Here is an 18180-nt window from a genome sequence, read left to right as displayed (position 1 = left end):
ATTCATGCTATGGAATGACAGAATACTTTCCACATTTACATGCTTGTTATTTGTTGCAATAAATAGCAATTTAGATTTTCTAAATTAAGCAGCCATGCACAAGTCTAGTTATAAAAGAAACGCATTTTGTTACCCACTTAACAGCACAGTTTGGCAAGACAGAGTGACCATACTGACACTTTTGAGCCACTGATTTCCCACAACCTGCCAACTATTTCTGCAAGACAAAGCCAAACTACAGAAGAGCATAAAAGTGAATTTTCCCCCTCTATCAGCAAGTTATTCAGCTTATGGGTATATGTGGCCTTAGCACACACTAGTTGCAGGGAATTCAGCAGAATTCCAGTCAAGAACGGAGCAAAACAACAAGAACATCCCATGATGCTGACAGCAAGTTGCTATGTCAGCAGAACTTGCCATGGAACACTCTTAAGGTCATACTAAGCATTATTGTTTGTTCACTTTAATTTCAGCTGGTATCAGAAAGCTTATCCTCACACTCCTCCTCCTCCTGTGTCAGCACTCATCAGGTACCTAAAAGATCCCTACCTACAAAAACTCATTCGTTCTCTTCCTGATTTAACTTTCTGAATTAGCTCAGTCAATTACAAGTGGCAATGCAAAATAGGCAATGAACACAGCTCCATAAATCTAGTGGCATTTTCAGATTTGTTTAGCTGGAAAAACAAATCACTAAGACACTGCAGACAACAAGATGAAACCTCAACTTGAGGCTTTGTAAAAATATATGCCTAAATGACTGGGAAGAAGTCAGTGTGTCTTTTGAGCACCAGGGCACAATCAAATTACTATGTCAAAAAAAGATCAGAAGCAAGGAATGGAAGAGATTTAAGATTAAGTAGTACAAAATGCCTCAACACTAGCTTCCAATTAGAAGTGCTAAGCAAGTACTTGGGAAAAAACCACACTTGCATCAAAGAGATAGTACTATAACCTAGTGTTACTCTCACCCAAGGATCTGCTTTGTCACAATCCTTGCTTGAGGTGGAGTATCAATTAGTTTTTCTGGGGACAAGTGAGCTGGGATCAGGAACAGCATGAGATTAGCTTCTATAAGCATTGCATTTACAGGACTCGGCTCAAGTTCCCTTTTTTTTTGTACAGTACTTGCCTTATTTTTTTAAGGAAGAAAAACATTACTTCCATCTCAGAGAGCAAAACTTAAAGCCTTGTTCAGTGTTTAGCACACTCTATAATAGGCATACAAAAGCCTACCAGAATGTAAAAAGTTTTGGTGAAATGAGGCATAGCAATTCCATAGTCTGAAGCCAAGACTACTGAAATTCTCAGGCTTTCTCAGGTTGCTTTTTCATTTTACTTTAGCTCAAGGGATTCTACCTTCTAAACCAGAACTCAACCTAATACCAACAGGAAAGTAAAAACATTATCATGTAGCTCGTGCAAGTCCACCACTTGGAAATGGTTCTATTAACTTGTGAATGTTAACTTTCTGCACTTGCAAATGGCCCAAAATGTGGTTCCAATCTTGACTTGGTTTATCACATGAGCAGCTCTCCTCTAGGTGACTACAGCCTGACTTCTTACAAAAACCGTAGAAAGGGGAACATAATTTCCAGTTGAAAATTATACAATTTGCACAAGTTGTATCTTTTCCAAGCAACCTAAAAATCAGACTAACAAGAACTACATGAAGAGGTCAGTCTCAATTTCAGTGCTGTCTCAAAAGTTAGCTGTTGCTGAAGGGTTTTACTAACATCAAGCTCCAGACAGACAGATTCTCAGTTAAGTGCTATCACAGGATGTTCTGCAGAATTCTGAAACACTCTGAACCTCCATCTGGCTGCTCCTAAGTGTACAGCTGACAAGATATCACACCATTCAGCCAGGAGGCTTGTGTTACTCTGCTCCTTCATTCCCCACAGCTGATGGAAGATACTGTCAGTTATCTCCCTCTAGTCGCTGAATCAACATATACATCTACACAGAGGGAACAAGGAATAGAAATAATTGTTGGGAAGACTACAGTTACCATTCATAAGACAGCATATCACTGCCTGTTTAAAGGCCAGGAGGTAATGCAACACTGGACAAAGAACTGCCATCCTTGCACAAGGGAGTCATACAACAAAGTATGCAAACCTCTTCAGCTCCACAATAAATAATTATCTACAAGACTTAACATTTGCAACACAGAAAGCAAAGAAACTGATTTCAAAAAGACACCTTACTCCAATGCAACACAGAGTCAAAGTAGTTACAACTCAGAGTTTAACATTAGCTTGAGCCCAACTCATAGTCATAGGGAACTGAAGCTTTAGAAAAGCTCTGCCCTTGAAGTCAGACATGGCCGTTACCCACCATTCTTATTTCAGAATACCATTTTCTCATGTGATCTGGTGCTTCTGTTCTAGTTTAACTCCACATAAGACAGCACTTGTGCCCCTGCATACTCTGCTTCCCACCATGCTGCACAGAGCTTTAGTAGCAAGAAGCAGGACAATCCAAGACACCAGAGGAAGTTAAAAAGGAATGTTAGGCTCATGATTCAAATGGAATTGGGAAAGACTCTTAGAAAGCAAATTTTGTAAGGTTGAAACTTTAAATCAAACTACTCACTAAAATGTTTACAAAATCCCATGAAATTTAAAACTTCACGTAGAATTTCAACTTAGACCATATTAAAATCAATGTCTATTTTACATGTTCTTACATTATAATCTTTTACACATATTAACACATAGCAAATTAAGACACACACTTATCTTGACACTAAGATTTCAGATGTTTATAAAATATGTTGAACTAATAAGTAAGGCATGCTATGAGGCAGCTGGAAGTTCTGTAACAGTTTCACCAAATCTTCCAATTCCACCTCCTTTAAAAGGAAATAAGCAGGACACTGAGGTATTCTTTTTCCAATAAATGGGCCAGGCTCAAAAGGAGGAGAACAATATCTCATTTCTGGAGAAGAATATCTCATTTCCAGTCCCACTCCCTCAAAAAACAAGTAGTAAGAATAAGCAAATAGCTCAAAAGCTATCCATATACACACTACTACTGCCTAGCCACCACAGAATTCTTCATACTCCCATTTAAATAAATTCAAATCCCTAAGTATCAAAGCAATTGGCATAAATACACAGAAGAGATTGAAACAATCAGTTCTTAATGTAACTCAAACCTCTTAATGGAAAGTTTTTTGAACAGTTACAGATGATCTTAGAAATCTTTTGAAACACGTAAGATGAGTCAATAGTTCTCACAAACTAATCTGGTGGGAAAGGTTGAAGTCCTCCATGTGGCATCCAGCTTAAACACAAACAAAATATTTAACAGAAAGCTAGAGGTCAAAAGGAGAGTTGTACATCTGAGTCTTGGTGGGGCTGATGTCTAATGCATTACACACAGAGAAACAAGTGAAGTTATACTTAACAAACATTTCCCAGTCAGGCAGAAAAATACCTTCAAGCTGCAGTGGGTCCAAATTAGACTAGCAGCCGGCAGGAACAGGTCTAAGTAACACACTGAGGATGTAAAACAACTGGTTAGAGAGCAAAGAGTGTTCTGAAAGCTACAGCAAGTGTACAGTGATTACATTTCAAGAACTGAAAGTGACACTATAGAATATGCTAATAGAGAAGTATATGCTCTAGCCAACATCAGTGAGGCTCCATCTGGAGTTGTTCAGCTTGAACAGCACACATTATATATTAGCCATCTAGAGAGTCTGAAAGTGAAGTGTGCTCAAAGGCCTAGAAAACATGACCTACAAGAAAGGACTGGAAGAACTCATTATTATTCTCATAAAAGGTAACCTGATAAAGGTCTGAAAGTACTTACACAGCAAAAAGAGAATGCCTGCAAAGATTAGGAAGGAGATAAACCAGTAAAAGAGTAAAAGCAGTAAAAAAAACCAAAACAACAAAAACAGAAGCACAAAAAACAAGCAGCTAAGCCCACTGAAATAAAGAAAATCTTTGATGCTACAGAACATGAATTCCTCAAATGAACACTCTGGCCAAAATGACAAACCTCTACACCCTTTAGAAAGGTTTGGTATTTAGTAATTAAAAAAAACAAAAACTCCCTAACAAACCTAAGCTGATCCTGCACATGATCATTTTATTGGCCTTGTTACTGCAAGATTAACAGACACTTTCAGCAAAATAATAATCCAGTCTTCCTTAAAAATCTTGTTAGCTGATATGACACGCATACTGAAGGACTTAATGACAAGTTCTCATTTCAGGAACTTACTTGCAACATTCCATCCCATACAAAAATAACACTTATACGACCACTGGGCTCACCCAGACCTTGCTGCTGTGGGGAGACTTCAGAATACACTGCTTTTATAAGTTTTCCCAGTTCTCTTCCTAGAAACCTGATATTTCTTCAACTGTGTTTAAGACTATCTTCAACTTGCTTTGCAATTCAAGAAACCAACCAGCTACACATGAAGGAAGAAAACACAAAATAGAAATTAACACTGATGGTATCTAGAATGGCAAATCCATTTCATTTTTAATGCTCAGTACACAGAATTTGAAATATATTATGAAACAGAGCACCAGTACTTTCAGCTAACATGTACTTAGAGCACCTTCAGATACTTTTTTCATCCTCAGGTCAGCTTGCATCTGGTTTAACTTGAATATTGCAACTTGTTAAAATAAATAGCTACTTTCTTATTGAATGTATTTCTCATTTCCTTCTATTTGTATCCTTTAGTTACTATTTTTCAGTTAAGGTTCTCCTCGTCATCACAGCCCATGACCAGTCTCCTCTATGACTTATTATTTTTCATTCTGATCCAGAAGCACATATTCATCTTTTGTCACATATTTTGTAAAAAATCTTTTCACTTTTCAAAGTTGTATATTTAACTCCCCATGAAATCTCTGTTAGCCTCAGTTTGTCCTCAGCTGAGTCACTCAAATCACTCCTTACAAACAAGTCATATTCTCAGCAACAAATAAGATTTGGGAGAAAGGACAGCTTTCAGCCTTGAGAAAAGTAGCTCATTCTCAGCATGTTCAATAATGAGTTATAACCTTATGCTTAGACATAACTCTAATGCTGCTTGCTTAGAATTTATTTTAAAAGCTCAATCACTTCATTTATTTTCAGGGCTTGTGAGTTCAAGGTGATGAAACTCCATAAGATATACAGGAACACCTAATCACCTAATTTTAGTCAGCTAGTGCTTCAGCTTTTCTGACTTCTATATATAAACTGCCTCTCATAATACAGATGTCACACATTACACAAAAATTGACACTTTTTGGACATCAGTTTATTCTTAAAAGGTTTCAACTCTAGTACACTCTTCAGAGCTAAGAAATTTCAAAGCTGGCATTACTACAAATTCAAAGAGGATGCCAATACAACATCATGACAGAGGAAATGCTTCCCCAACAGTGCACTGCCTAGTTCAGACCTTGTACAGGCAGCTCCTTCAAACCAGACTTCTGGCAAAGCTCACAGAACTGACCCTTACATACTCAAGGCCGTCTTTGCAATTATACAAATATTATATATTTATAGTAGTTCATGCACAAAGTTCAATGCTCTCCTCCACAAAGGATGCCTCACGGACATCACTGAACAGCCATCTACACTTCAGCTTGCTTAACTATTCAATCCCTCAGTTTCTTAAGGTACTTCAAAACCCTGAAACTCATCTTTATTCCAATTTTCTCTCAGTAACTAGGAGCTATATATAATTAGGGCACCTCATACTCCAGGAAATGCAATAGACAATATCCTACTATTCTCCAGCACCACCTACAACTACAGATTCCACCACATGAATTCTTCCAGAAAAAAATCCCAGACCATGGTGACTACTCAATGGTCTGGTCAGATAAATACCCTGACACGTCCTTCCAGACTCCAGACCTCACCACTCCATATTTAGAAAAGCAATTTAATGCTGTTACAATAGCCACGTTTTTTGTTTTCCTTTTTTTTTTTTTTGAGGAGAAGAGAAATTGGGGATGAAGGATTGAGTACTAAATATCACAGAAGTCTGAGGAGTTACTGACCATCACTTCTGCTTCATTTCAAAATGTGGTAGTTACCAATGACATAGCAGCATATTCTGTTCCACCTAGCCACAGTTGCAAAAACATGGGTTGGTGCTCCTGATGCCAAGCCAGTCCAGAAAACAGCTTTCCTTCCAAGTTAAATGGCTGTTGTTTCAACACTACCATATAATAAACTTGCTGTTTCACGGACTAACAGAAAAAAAACCAAAGCAACTCAATCAGAAGCCAAAAATACAATACAAAGCTTTCAGTATAGGATTCTTGTCACTGCTGTTTGTTCTCTTTCATTATAAAGTATCAAGTCACTTTTCTGCTACACAGAGGTATTTACATAAGCTGCCATTCTAACCATGAGGGTAACTATAATGTGCATCTTGCTAGATTACCCAAAAAGCTCATGTCTACTCAAGAGACTAAATTATGAGCATTATTAAGATATTCTTGACTTAGTCACTCTGACTTCATTTGTCAGACTGAAGCATTCAGATGCATTCCAAGTCACAGGAATCACTATTCATCAGTACCAGAGGAGAGGGAAAAACCCAACCAACCAAATTTCCACAGAAATCCTGTGATATCTCCAAAGTGTTCAACAGGTCATGTCAAACACAGATATAAACTATAGGGATCATTTGAAACCAGGTCAATTACCCAGCAGTTACCACAAACACAAATAAACTCCTAGGCATAGGTTTCTTCACAATGCTAATGATAACATTAGCAAAGTCAAACAAGCTCTAATATTGGCATATAGAATAATAATTTCATGAAAGTAAAGGGGGAAGGGACCTCAAGAGGCCACTCAGTCCTGCTCAAAGTAGGTCCAGTTTTATCAGACTGCTTAAAGATTCATCCAGTCAAGTTTAGAGTATCACCACTGGACATCAATTCCTCAAATATTTTGGGTACCTTCTCCCTCACAGAAAAGTTCTACTTCCTTACATTGGCTCAGGATTTCCCACACTCCACTTTCTATTCCCTTGTGTGGGGAATCTCTGAAGAAAGTGTTTTTGATACAGAGCAGATAAGGGCTCCTTTCCTGCAGCTTTCTCTTCTCCAGGCTGATCAGACCCAGCTCTTGAGGCCTCTGCTTGCACACCCTGTGCTCCAGTCAACACAGTGACCCACTTTGGGGCTTGCTCTGGTAGCTCAGTGTCACCTTGGTACCATGAGCCACAAACTGGACACAGGGCTCCAGTGATGAAGAGAGGTTAAGGACCCCTTCCCTCAATCTATTGTCATGCTTAGCAGAGCCCAGGATGAGGTCTTCTTTCCTTGCTTCTTCAGTGAGGACAAACTGCTGATACTGCTCAACTGTTGCTCACCAGGGCTCTATACCTGCACCTGCCAAGCTGCCTTCCAGCCCCTTAACTCCATTCACCAGCATAGGTTATGGTCTTTCTCAGTCCAGATGTGGGACTTAAAAATCAGACTGGTTAGGCTGGAAAAGATCACCTAGTCCAACCACTAAGCAGACTGCCAAGTCCACCACTAAAATAAGTGTCCAAGTGCCACATGTACACATGCTGAATGATGGCACTCAGTATGATCTTATGCTCCATAACCTTCCCTGGCACTGACAGGCTTCTAAGTCCCCTTGGTCCTCCTTCCAGCCCTTCTTGTAGCTGGACATCGCATTTGCTAACTTCCAGTGAACTAGAACCAGGACTGCTGGTAAATGATTCACAGTGGCTTGGGGAGCACTTCTGACAGCTTTTTCAATAGTCTTGGGTGGATGGCATCTGGCCCCATAGTTTTGTGTATGTCTAAGTAGCACAGCAGGTCACTGACCATTTGTCCTTGGATAATGGGGGCTTCATCCTGCTTCCCATCCCTGTCTTCCAAAAGCTCAGAAGTTTGGGTATGCAGGGAACAACTAGTCTTGATACTAAATACTGAGGCCAAAAAACTAATTATGTACCTCACCCTTTGTCACTGTTTCACCCCACATTCAATAAAAGATGGAGATTTTAATTTGCCTTCCTTTTGTTGCTTGTGTACTTGTAAAAATAATTTTTTACTTTCTTTTACAGCAGTAGACAGATTAAGTTCCAGCTGGCCTTTGGCTCTTCTAATTTTCCACCTGCAAACATCACATCCTTGTAGTCCTCCTGAGTGGCCTGCCTCTTCTTTCAAAGCTCAAACTCTCATTTTCCTGATTTCCAACTCTCTGTTTAGCCACACCAGTCTTGTTCCAGCATTCTGGACACTCTTCTTCACCATGCTGGCCTGCCTTTCCTGAAAGACACAAATCGAGCTAATTGCATGATTCCAGTCATGAAACCTATTCCACAATATTGCTGGAATCCCAATGAGATCCTAAGTCTGCAATTCTCCTCATTTGTGCTGCATTCACAATGGAAGGGAGAAAAACAATTTCCCTCATATGTCCCCCTTGGACACTTCTTGACTGCTCCTTGCATCTTTGCTTTTCCTCAGATTAGAGAAAAATCAGAGGCCATCTCAACACACATAGTTTAAAACCCTCCTCACAAGCTAGCAATGCTTTTAGAAAAGAACCCTCAACCTTACTTCATCAGACAGACCCTGCCTGTGGTTCAGTAGTCCTTGTTCCTCAGGGAAAGTTCAGTGACTAGAGAAGTCAAATTAATTAATACCTGATCTTCCATGCATTTCACAGGATTTACACCAGGCAGCACGGGAAAGCTGCAATGGTCAGCCAGAATCTACATATTAATTATAAGACTGCACAGCACACATGCTGGAATGACAGTCAACCCAGCTGGCTGGGAGAAGCAATGAAGACATAAATAAAGAATTAGCATATTTCTGTGCCTGTATTTACAGACTTGTGCAGTGCTATATCAGTACTTAATTATTTTGTCACTCAGTAACTTAGTTTTTCATATGCATATACTTTCTGTTCTTCTGATACTACACTGCACTTCTCAGACTCCACCTCTCCATTCATTATCAAGGCAAACTTAAGTCTACCCAGAGAGCAAATTGTCAATTTCTGAGTTTCACAATTACTGTTCAACTCTATGTTCAGACATAAGGTCTAATAAAAACGTGATCACATTCAAGCTACATGTCCTAGAACAATGCCATATTTTACCTACTCAAAGGTAGGGGTGCAAAGAAGGATTTCTGAACTGTTCAGTTCAGATGAATGAAGTCAATGAAGTCAGAGCACACAGGTTGCTTTCCTTTGTCTTAGATCATCCAGTATAAACAAAACACAGTTTAAAAAGTCAACAAAAAAACCCCAAATTAATTCTGACAGATACCACCACAAATGCTGGCTGGTTTTGACAAGCCAGGACTACAGACATTTAAAGGTGTGCCATACTGAAAAGCAAGGTCTATGAAACTCCTAACCTAACGAAGAAGTTTTAAGCACAAACCTCCTGATTTGGCGTAACTTTAAATAAACAAAAAACCCCACCACAAAATCAGCTATCTAGGGTATTTCAGCCATTTTGAGGAGAACAAGGCAAATGAAAAAATACTGTTGTAGTAACATCTTTGGCTTTAGTAGAATATTACTTTTACATAGGAACAATAAAGTAAAAGTTCAAGTCACATAGAACTGAACATCATTTCAACTGTAAATGGAGAAAGGGACATGGCAGAATCAGAGAGATTATGACACTAAATGTCCACTGTATTTAGTGGTACATGGTCCACATAACTACCAAAAACTTCTGTACAAGCAAAGTTTTTGAATTGCTTTAAATTAACACTCTGTTATCAGGACTTTGGGTTCTGGCAGTTTCTCTTTTGGCTTTTCTGTGGAATCAGTAAGCAGTATCTGAAATTCTAAGCATTCAGTAACAGTTGTAAAGATGCAGCATTTCCTGCATCATGTACTTCCTACAGTGAAAGCCATTAAAAACTGGTCAGCAGCACTGATGTGTGTGTGACGTCCCTCTAGAGGAAGGAACAGGACCTTCAATCCCTAGGAAAGCCCCGACTGCCTTTAGCAGATCACTCCTTCCCGTTTAATATGCCGTCTTTCCACACTCTGGGGAGAATTGAAGTTCTGAGGGAAGAGAAGAGAGGTTGTACTTTGCACTATGTAAAACGGGAGGCTTTTGTACTTTGCACTATGTAATGTTGCAAAGTCTTAGACAACTTCAGAAGGACAGCTAAATATTAACTTCACATTTTCAATTACCTGTAAAGTTTTAGTGTTACCAGCCAATATTGAACAACTGTAGTCATACAATGAAATATAAAACAAACTTTTGTCAGGAGCAGCAAATCTCAGCTGTCCATTAAAAAATCTGATGAGTTACCAGTTACATTACAAAGTTATGGGATGCCTGCTGCCCCCTGCATTGCTGACACTGCTGGCTTTTTTTAGCTCTTAAGGCCAGCTCCATGCAGGCCATTCCAGAAAGTTAACCCTTCTTTGTCCAGGAACTGCATCGTGACAGTAAGCCTAGGGAATGCTGCTCAATAACTACTCAATTTACTGCTAAGCTACATTTTCAGTGTGTCTCACACCGTCACCCAGCTCTGTGCTATACAGGATTGTTCTTATTGGCTGTTTATTAACGCAATAGAAAAGCTGTAGCCAGATTTTCATTTGACAAATTCTCTAACAGACTTAATTTACATTAGGAAGTAACAATGAGATCAAATTTTGAAGTAAGTTTTTAGCAGTCAAATTGATTTATAGGAAAAACTTGTGTCAGACATTACTTTGACATTTTAATCTAAATAGACTTCCAACTACTTCTTACTTTTCTTCCAGGGCTAGCAACTATAGCATACTAGCTCCTGCCTGCCCATGCACACTGTGAGGCTCATTTAGACTGAAAGGGACTTCTGGAGGTTATCCAATCCCATCCCCAACTGAATGCAGTGCCAACTTTGAAGTTAGATCAAATTGCTCAGGGGTCATACCATAGTCAGGTTCTGAATATTTTCAGGAACAGAGATTCCACAACCTGTTTCAGTGCTTCATTCTCTGTGTGAGAAAACACACTGCTAACACATTAAAGTGATTTCCCTTGTTGTAGCTTGTGTCTGCTGCCTCTTATCCTTTCCCTGTACATAGCTAAGGAGAGTCTGTCTTCATTTTCATTTCATTTTCCCTCTCACTGCCTACTAAACAGTGCCAGCAGCAATTAGGATGCCCCACTTCAGACATTTCTCAAAGCTGAACAAACTCACTTCTCCAGCCCTCTTCATACATCATGTGATGGTTCCCTACCTTAGTGGCCTTTCCCAGGCACCTCAGCACCTGCCTCATATTTGGGAGCACAAAACTGTGCTGGTACTTTTGATGAAGTCTCATGAGCTCCAAATAATAGAGGTCCAAGTTGCTTCTGATACTTTAAACAGCTACACAGAACTTCATATGCTTCTTCCTATTGACCCTACCCTGGATAAATAGCTATATTACTCTTGTTAGTTACCAGAGGTAGATTTTTTTATACTACCTCAGCTACCAGTAACACATTGAAACTTTCAACAGGATGCATTTAAATTTCCCTAAAAGTGATTAACAGTATGGTCACAACCATCAGTTTCTCATAGTTGATTACTTTAGAACTACAGGGTATTTTTAAATGATACAGTGCCTTCATGAAGTCATAATAACATTCCTTCAGTTTCAAGGAAGTTTAGCAGTTGAAATCAACAATGCATTGAAGTGTTCAAAACACAGGAACAGCATCACTTGTAAAGGGCTGAGAAGTGGGTTTTTATAATGCAATTATCAATCTTTACAAATATTTTAAAAAATTATATTAAGCTTAACAGCTCTTGACTTCCCTATTCCAACCATTAGCAATCAACCTTAGCAGAGTTAGTTAGTCATTGTGGCAAGGGTCAACAGATGATGTTGGAGAAACTAAAGGAATTTGGTAAAGAAATTATCCCCAAGTTGCATGAGTCAAAAGCCTTGCTCCCACAGTTAATCTGTTGCTATGAAGAAGTTACTTGGTATTTGATGTAATTTAACTTATACTTGATTAAAGTTACTATTTTTCTACCAAATGATATACACTGAAAAGAAATTAAGTTACCCATCTAGAATACCTTCTTATTCTTTCTCTAGCATCTCTTCATCCGATAGGCTGGTTTTGGTTATGCCTGTCCCAGCAATAATTAATCTTCAGCTTATACCAATATAACACATGCAGCATGGGTGGTATTTCAAGTAAAAAAAGCAACAGAAGTGGGCAAAGAATGCCCACACAATACAGGATTAAGAAAAAGTAAAATCCAACACTAATCTGCAATCTTCTGAGTGGCTAATAATTTAACCAATAAATTGATCAAGCTAGCTCATTTGTTTTTTTCATACTCATCTGTACACATATCAGCTATGGAGACCTCCTTAACTAGTCTTTATTCACCTTTAGCAGGAGATTGCCATTTGAATGACCCCAAATTTTGTACATGCCACTGCATTACACTGATAGCACCTGCCAAGTACTCAAAACAAGTCATTTTTGGAAAACATTCTGCTCTGTACAAACTAATCCCAGGACTAGTTTAAGAGCTATCATGTTATACAAACCTTGACTAATGGAAAAGGAGAAAACAATGAATCCCTGTAGACATATAACGTTATCTTAAATACCAGATAATGAAAATCTGATGTGGGAAGGGGGTTGGGGAAGGGAATTGGGCAAGAGCTGTCTACTGCTGCAGATAATCTCAGTATCCCTGTCAGCTCAAGAGTTGTACTTGACTAGCCTTCACACAGAGTAAGATGGATGCTATTTCACATTATTAAAAAATTAAAATTGCTCTTACTCCTGTACACTACTTGAAAAACAACTGAAAAGAAGAAAAAATACAGAACAAAAGAATGCAGCTATGATAAAAGAGGATTGTCTGGAAGCTTGTTACTGCTTTTCATTACCTGAACTAGAAGTGACCTTGATAACATGATAAACTTTACCTGCCTTTACCATCCTCATACACTTGAAAAAGCCAAAGTAAAAGGATAGAGGACATCAACAGAAGCTTTAAGACCTTGAAGTTTTTTTCATTCCTGCTGCCAATTTTCTTGTTTCTGTCCAATTGCTAACTTATGGACAGAAAGAAAAAATTTTGGGTCCACATTTGAAACAGTCCAAAGTCTGAAAGTCAATTACCTGAAAAGTAATTCCTGAAGCATTCGTGTATGGGATAACACAAAAAGTTATGGCGTTTTCACCATCACTTGGAAGTTGTGCTACACCTCAAAGCCTTTCTTCATGAGCTAATGTACTAAGCTGTGTAATAAGCAACCATAGGCCAGCTTTTCTAGAATCAATATAAATATAGTCCATGAGCCCCCTCAGGAGCCTCACTCATACACACATCTACCTCCTTTTAACACACTGTTTTACACCTTCACCATCCAGGACATCCAACAGAGAAAGACAGGCTTTCACTCAATGGCTTTATCATCTCTCCCCATGACAGAGACAGAAAGACAATTATTATTTCCCCTCACACCACCTTTACTGCACGTCACTCTTTAATTTGCCTCATGTATTTACTTGCATTTTTCCCCATTCAGCTATTCCCACCTTTTCTTTCTTAGCTCTTCTTCCCAAATTTCTTGATTTCTTCCCAAACTCAGATGATACTCTTTTCTAGGCAATCCTTCAGCTTTCTAACCAGGAATAAAGAATGCTAGTAATGACCCCTTTACCTTTAACAAGAAAGCTTGATCAACCTATTTCATGCCTAATCAAAAATTCATCATCTCCATCCTCTCAATAAAAATACATCACTGCATTTCTGATACCTGTGAACCCTGTGGCACTGACTACAATTGCCTTTCAAATAAGTACTGCTCAAAAATCTAGTTTTAGACAGGCCAACCCCACCGAAAACAAGCCATAGGAACACAGAAGAGTTTTGGTAAAGGGTGGCTTTAAAGGCCGTACATACCTCCACCTCCAACAACCACAAAACCCAAGAACATGGGGCATAACAAAGTAATAATAATTAAATAAGCGCACCTATACCTATTTTTCACTTAGCAAATCTGATCACTCAATTCCAGTTGTCAGTTGCCTTAGAAAACTCCTGACAGAAACTTCTGCATAACAACCCATACACCAATCAAAAGAGAAGTCATCGGGAAAAAACAAACAAACAAAAACAACCAAAGTTCCAATAAACCTCATTCAATACAACACATTCATCCAAAGCATCATCTTGGAAACAAGAAGTAGAAACACAAACAGTGCCAAAGCAAAGCAATCTGTCATCACAGAGCCACCTTTAACCTCTTAAAGTGTATGGGGGCTCCAGATCAAGCAGACAATACACATCTCAGCATTCTCACTTCTTTGCACACATATCCAGGCAGTCTGCCACCGTACCTTCTGAGAAAGAGCTGTTGGGACAAAGCTGAATTCAGCCACCCAGCAGCAGGGCAGGCCACCTCCACAGCAACAGGCTGGTGTAACACCAGATGCAAAGTTTATTGCTCTTGAACAGATTCAAATCAACACTAAAAAAGGACAACATTTACCAACAGCACTGCAGGCAGCTGGCACTTTTGATTCCAACTTATTTTTCCTTTGAGCTCCACAACTGCTCCACTCACTAGCCCCACACACTGCTTTCTGAAGCAACACACTCCCACCTCCTTTTCCCTTCTCACATCAGATTGTGCTTACCTTAAAAGCTCTACTACCAGCACCTGAAGGGTAATCAACTGGTACAGGTGCTCTATAAAGGTTACATGTTTTTGCTTCTCCTGCTAAGGAACAGTCCTTTGTTTCTCAATATTACCCTGTCAGCAATACTACATAAAAGGGTTCAGAAGGAAAACAACCTAGATTTGACCATATTTCTAAACAGGATACTTGACTCTCTAATCTCACAAAAAATAAATCCTGCTAGAGCTACCTTTTGTTCACTATCAAACAGTATTCATATTCTGTGACAAAGTTAAGAAGACAAAGAGAAACACTGTTTAAATCAAGTAACTTTTCAACTGCTATGTAGCACAAGTAATTAAACCATAACAATTCTTTTATGATACCCCAAGCATTCAGAGCCTAACTCAAATAACATTGTAGTTCATTCCCATATATATAGAAGTTCTTGCACACCAAAAGCATCGCAGTGTAACAGTAGCATTGAAAATGACAGACTTACCACAACGAAACAGCTAAGAATTCTTTCAAAAGATCACACCTCATATTCCTACTAGTCCTCAAGTACAGGCTGGACAAACTTCTGGCAACTTTTAAAAAAATTTTTGTTAATTATCAAACAATCCAGATTCAAATCCTCCTGTTGTTCATACCAGTGCAGCTGCTATGTTTCTTCACACAGCAGTTTCATACACTGCCCAACATACTACATGGTTCACCACTATTTCATTCCTACTTTTCAAATACCTTCTGCAGCATTTCTATTCCTTCTTTCACTGTTGTCACATTGCTTCACCAAACACTTGTTCAAATGGGCATTTACTTCCATACTATTTTCAAAAAATAAATGCATATTTAGACATGGATTTCTAAACTATTAGCATAACATTTAACATGCAACAACAAAAAAACACATTCTGTTATCTTTCTAATCACTCTACTACATCTTCTCATTTACAAGTTAGTAACCTGCTTTGCTTGACATTCCAATCTGCCATGAGATAACCTGAAAAATTAGTAAAAATGTTTCTATTCAGATTGTTCTCGTCAATAATTACTTCGTAATTTTCTTGTTTTAAAATTATTTTTATATATGGTACACTGCACACTTATATTATCTACACCTTTATAACCCAATCTTTCCAGCTCTACTACTAGCCTGGAGTTCTGTATTCCAGGTGCCTTTAAGAAAAAAAATTCCTTGGGATCTTAAAAGACATGTACTTCTTTGTCTAGCCTTACTGAGAAACTTAACATAGCCAGCAATTTAAATTGAAAGAAATCGAATTATTCTTTGACAAAATACCTTAAAAATGCATCTTGTACACCTTCTCTTTCTATTCACCTCTCTTTATTTTTAATTCATGCTTACATTCAAAAAAATTTTGCAAAAAACTTTTCACTCTGTGCAAACTAACGAGGTACTGCAATGATGAGGAATTCATTATTTAGTAGCACACAGGTCCTCATTTACAGCACAGCTGAAAAATTTTTGTTACAATGCAAAATAAGTTGCTTTATAGATTAAAGTAGATTTGATGTTGCTTCTTATGGATGCCATACATGTCCCCTAGTCCAAGGTTACACTGTTTGATCACATAAGTTTAGTACGTCCTTTGTTACATCGTGCACTGTTTGACTGGGAAGTGGAAGAGCACTTGCACATATAACCTGAAGTAGTCTTGCTTTCATAAAAGAAGCAGCATTTATTAAAGTAGGTCTATTTTTACTCAAAAATAGAAAAGTTGCTGTTAGTTCAGATTTCTGATATATTTTCTCTTTCCCCCTTCAGTCTTTTGGTGCGAGGGTTGAGAGGTTTCTGGCAATATTTCTCTGAGGAACTACAGCTCAAATAAATCATTGTTTCTAACTGTCAATTGAAATGACTAGATAAAAATTGATTTGGTTTTGTAGTGACTTTATTCTACTAGGGTTGAGATTTTTTTTGTGGTACCATTTTCAAATCTTCCTTTTGCTAGCATTATCAGAATTGGCTGAGTAGCAGGAGAAAACACAACCAAAAGTAATATGCAGTTTTGGTCTCCACCAACATGTAAATATGCTCAAAATATATTTAAGTGCAGTCTTAAGAGCCACAGTAATAATATTTTTCCTTCACATGTTACAGGTACAGAAATAATGAAAACAACTGCGGAAAATTTCAAGGTGAAAAGTAAAACCCAAGATATTGACAAAAAACCTCTTCCCCTGCTGATTACCTCCAAATCCAGAAGTCTGTAGCAGTTTTTTAAGCTTTCCCTTTTATCCAGAGATTATACTTCAAAACTTTGTGCTCGAAGAAGAAAATTATTTCAACACAACATTGCCGCTTCTGGCAGATGTTCTGAAGTGTTATCAGTCAAGTTCACTTATGCAAAAAAAAGAATCTGAGAAGACTGACATCCGAATTACACTCATCAAGACTAAAATGGTTGAGTCGCTGTATGACACTAGGCACAGATGCTCTTAGCTTCATTGTTACTATTAACTTCACATTTAGATGTAAAAATAGCTTGTCAAGGTTATGTCAAGTCTGCAACTTCATTTTTTTAATTGCAAAAGAGCAGAAATAACCCTGAACAAAGGGAAGGGAGAAGAGTGCTAGTGCAAAAAGTTTGCCAACCATATGAAAACTAAGTCTTCAAGCCTTAAAGTTTGAAATGTGATGCCTTCTCAATATTTACAAACTTAGTAACAATCATCTTTTTTGAAAGCTACATCATTGCCAGAGGGGGGAGACTATTACATGCACGAGCACAATCCTAGAGCGCCTCAACTCCCTCCCTGAGAAAGCACTTCTCAGATACTACACCAGTGTTTTACGGCGGCATGGCTTGCTCGTTCCTGGGTATTTTTATCACATGAACCTCCAGAGACTACCTCCTCTAACTTGTTCCTCCTTCATTAAAGAGGGAAGGGACACAGCGTCTCCTATAATAAAACATCCTTGCCAACTATTCATTACTGCATTGGGAATACAACGGCAGGATGAGGGTTTTTGATTTGCTCTTGTCCAAGTCTACTTTTATCCCCTCTCATCTTCCACTGCTGTAAAATAAAAATAAAAATGACACTACACACACTACACCGCATGCAGTACAACACAAATAAATAAATAAACAATAAATAAATAAATAAATTCTTGCTCCGTTTCCAACTGCTACGTCGCTTGCAGTTCCCCACAGGAAGATGAACAGGAGGAGGAGGGGGGGGGAATCGGTGATGGCATTTTCCTGCGGGTGGTCACGCCAAGCCCGGCGGGGCCCCGCACCGCAGTGCCCCCGGCAGCAGCTGCTCAGGATGCGGGTGATGTAGATAGAGCAAGCACACGACCCCACCTCACAGCAGCGGAGAGTGACCCAACCCCGAAACCAGCCCGGGTTTCACCCTCAGTGAGAGGGAACAACAACACATCGCCTCAGGCAAAGCGCGTACTATTCCTCCCCCCAGGCGCACCCTGGTAACACCAAGATCCTTCTGTCCTTCCTACAAGACGGGAAAGGAGAAGGGGGGGAAGCGCCCGTGAATTCCCGCAAACAAGCGAAATTCCTCCGCTCAGG

General features: G+C 38.9%; 1 protein-coding gene across 2 annotated transcripts in view; it reads right to left on the bottom strand.

Moving 5' to 3' along the window:
- Positions 1–18180, bottom strand: part of NECTIN3 (nectin cell adhesion molecule 3) — a 58268-nt gene that overhangs the window by 39138 nt on the left and 950 nt on the right. The gene's annotated exons all lie outside the window — the stretch shown is intronic.

The sequence above is a fragment of the Cyanistes caeruleus genome, chromosome 3 (genome assembly GCF_971803275.1).
Source record: "Cyanistes caeruleus chromosome 3, bCyaCae1.hap1.1, whole genome shotgun sequence".
In the NCBI taxonomy this organism is placed as follows: domain Eukaryota; kingdom Metazoa; phylum Chordata; class Aves; order Passeriformes; family Paridae; genus Cyanistes; species Cyanistes caeruleus.
The sequence above is the reverse complement of the archived record's forward strand: the minus strand, read 5'-3'. Positions and strand labels throughout refer to the sequence as shown.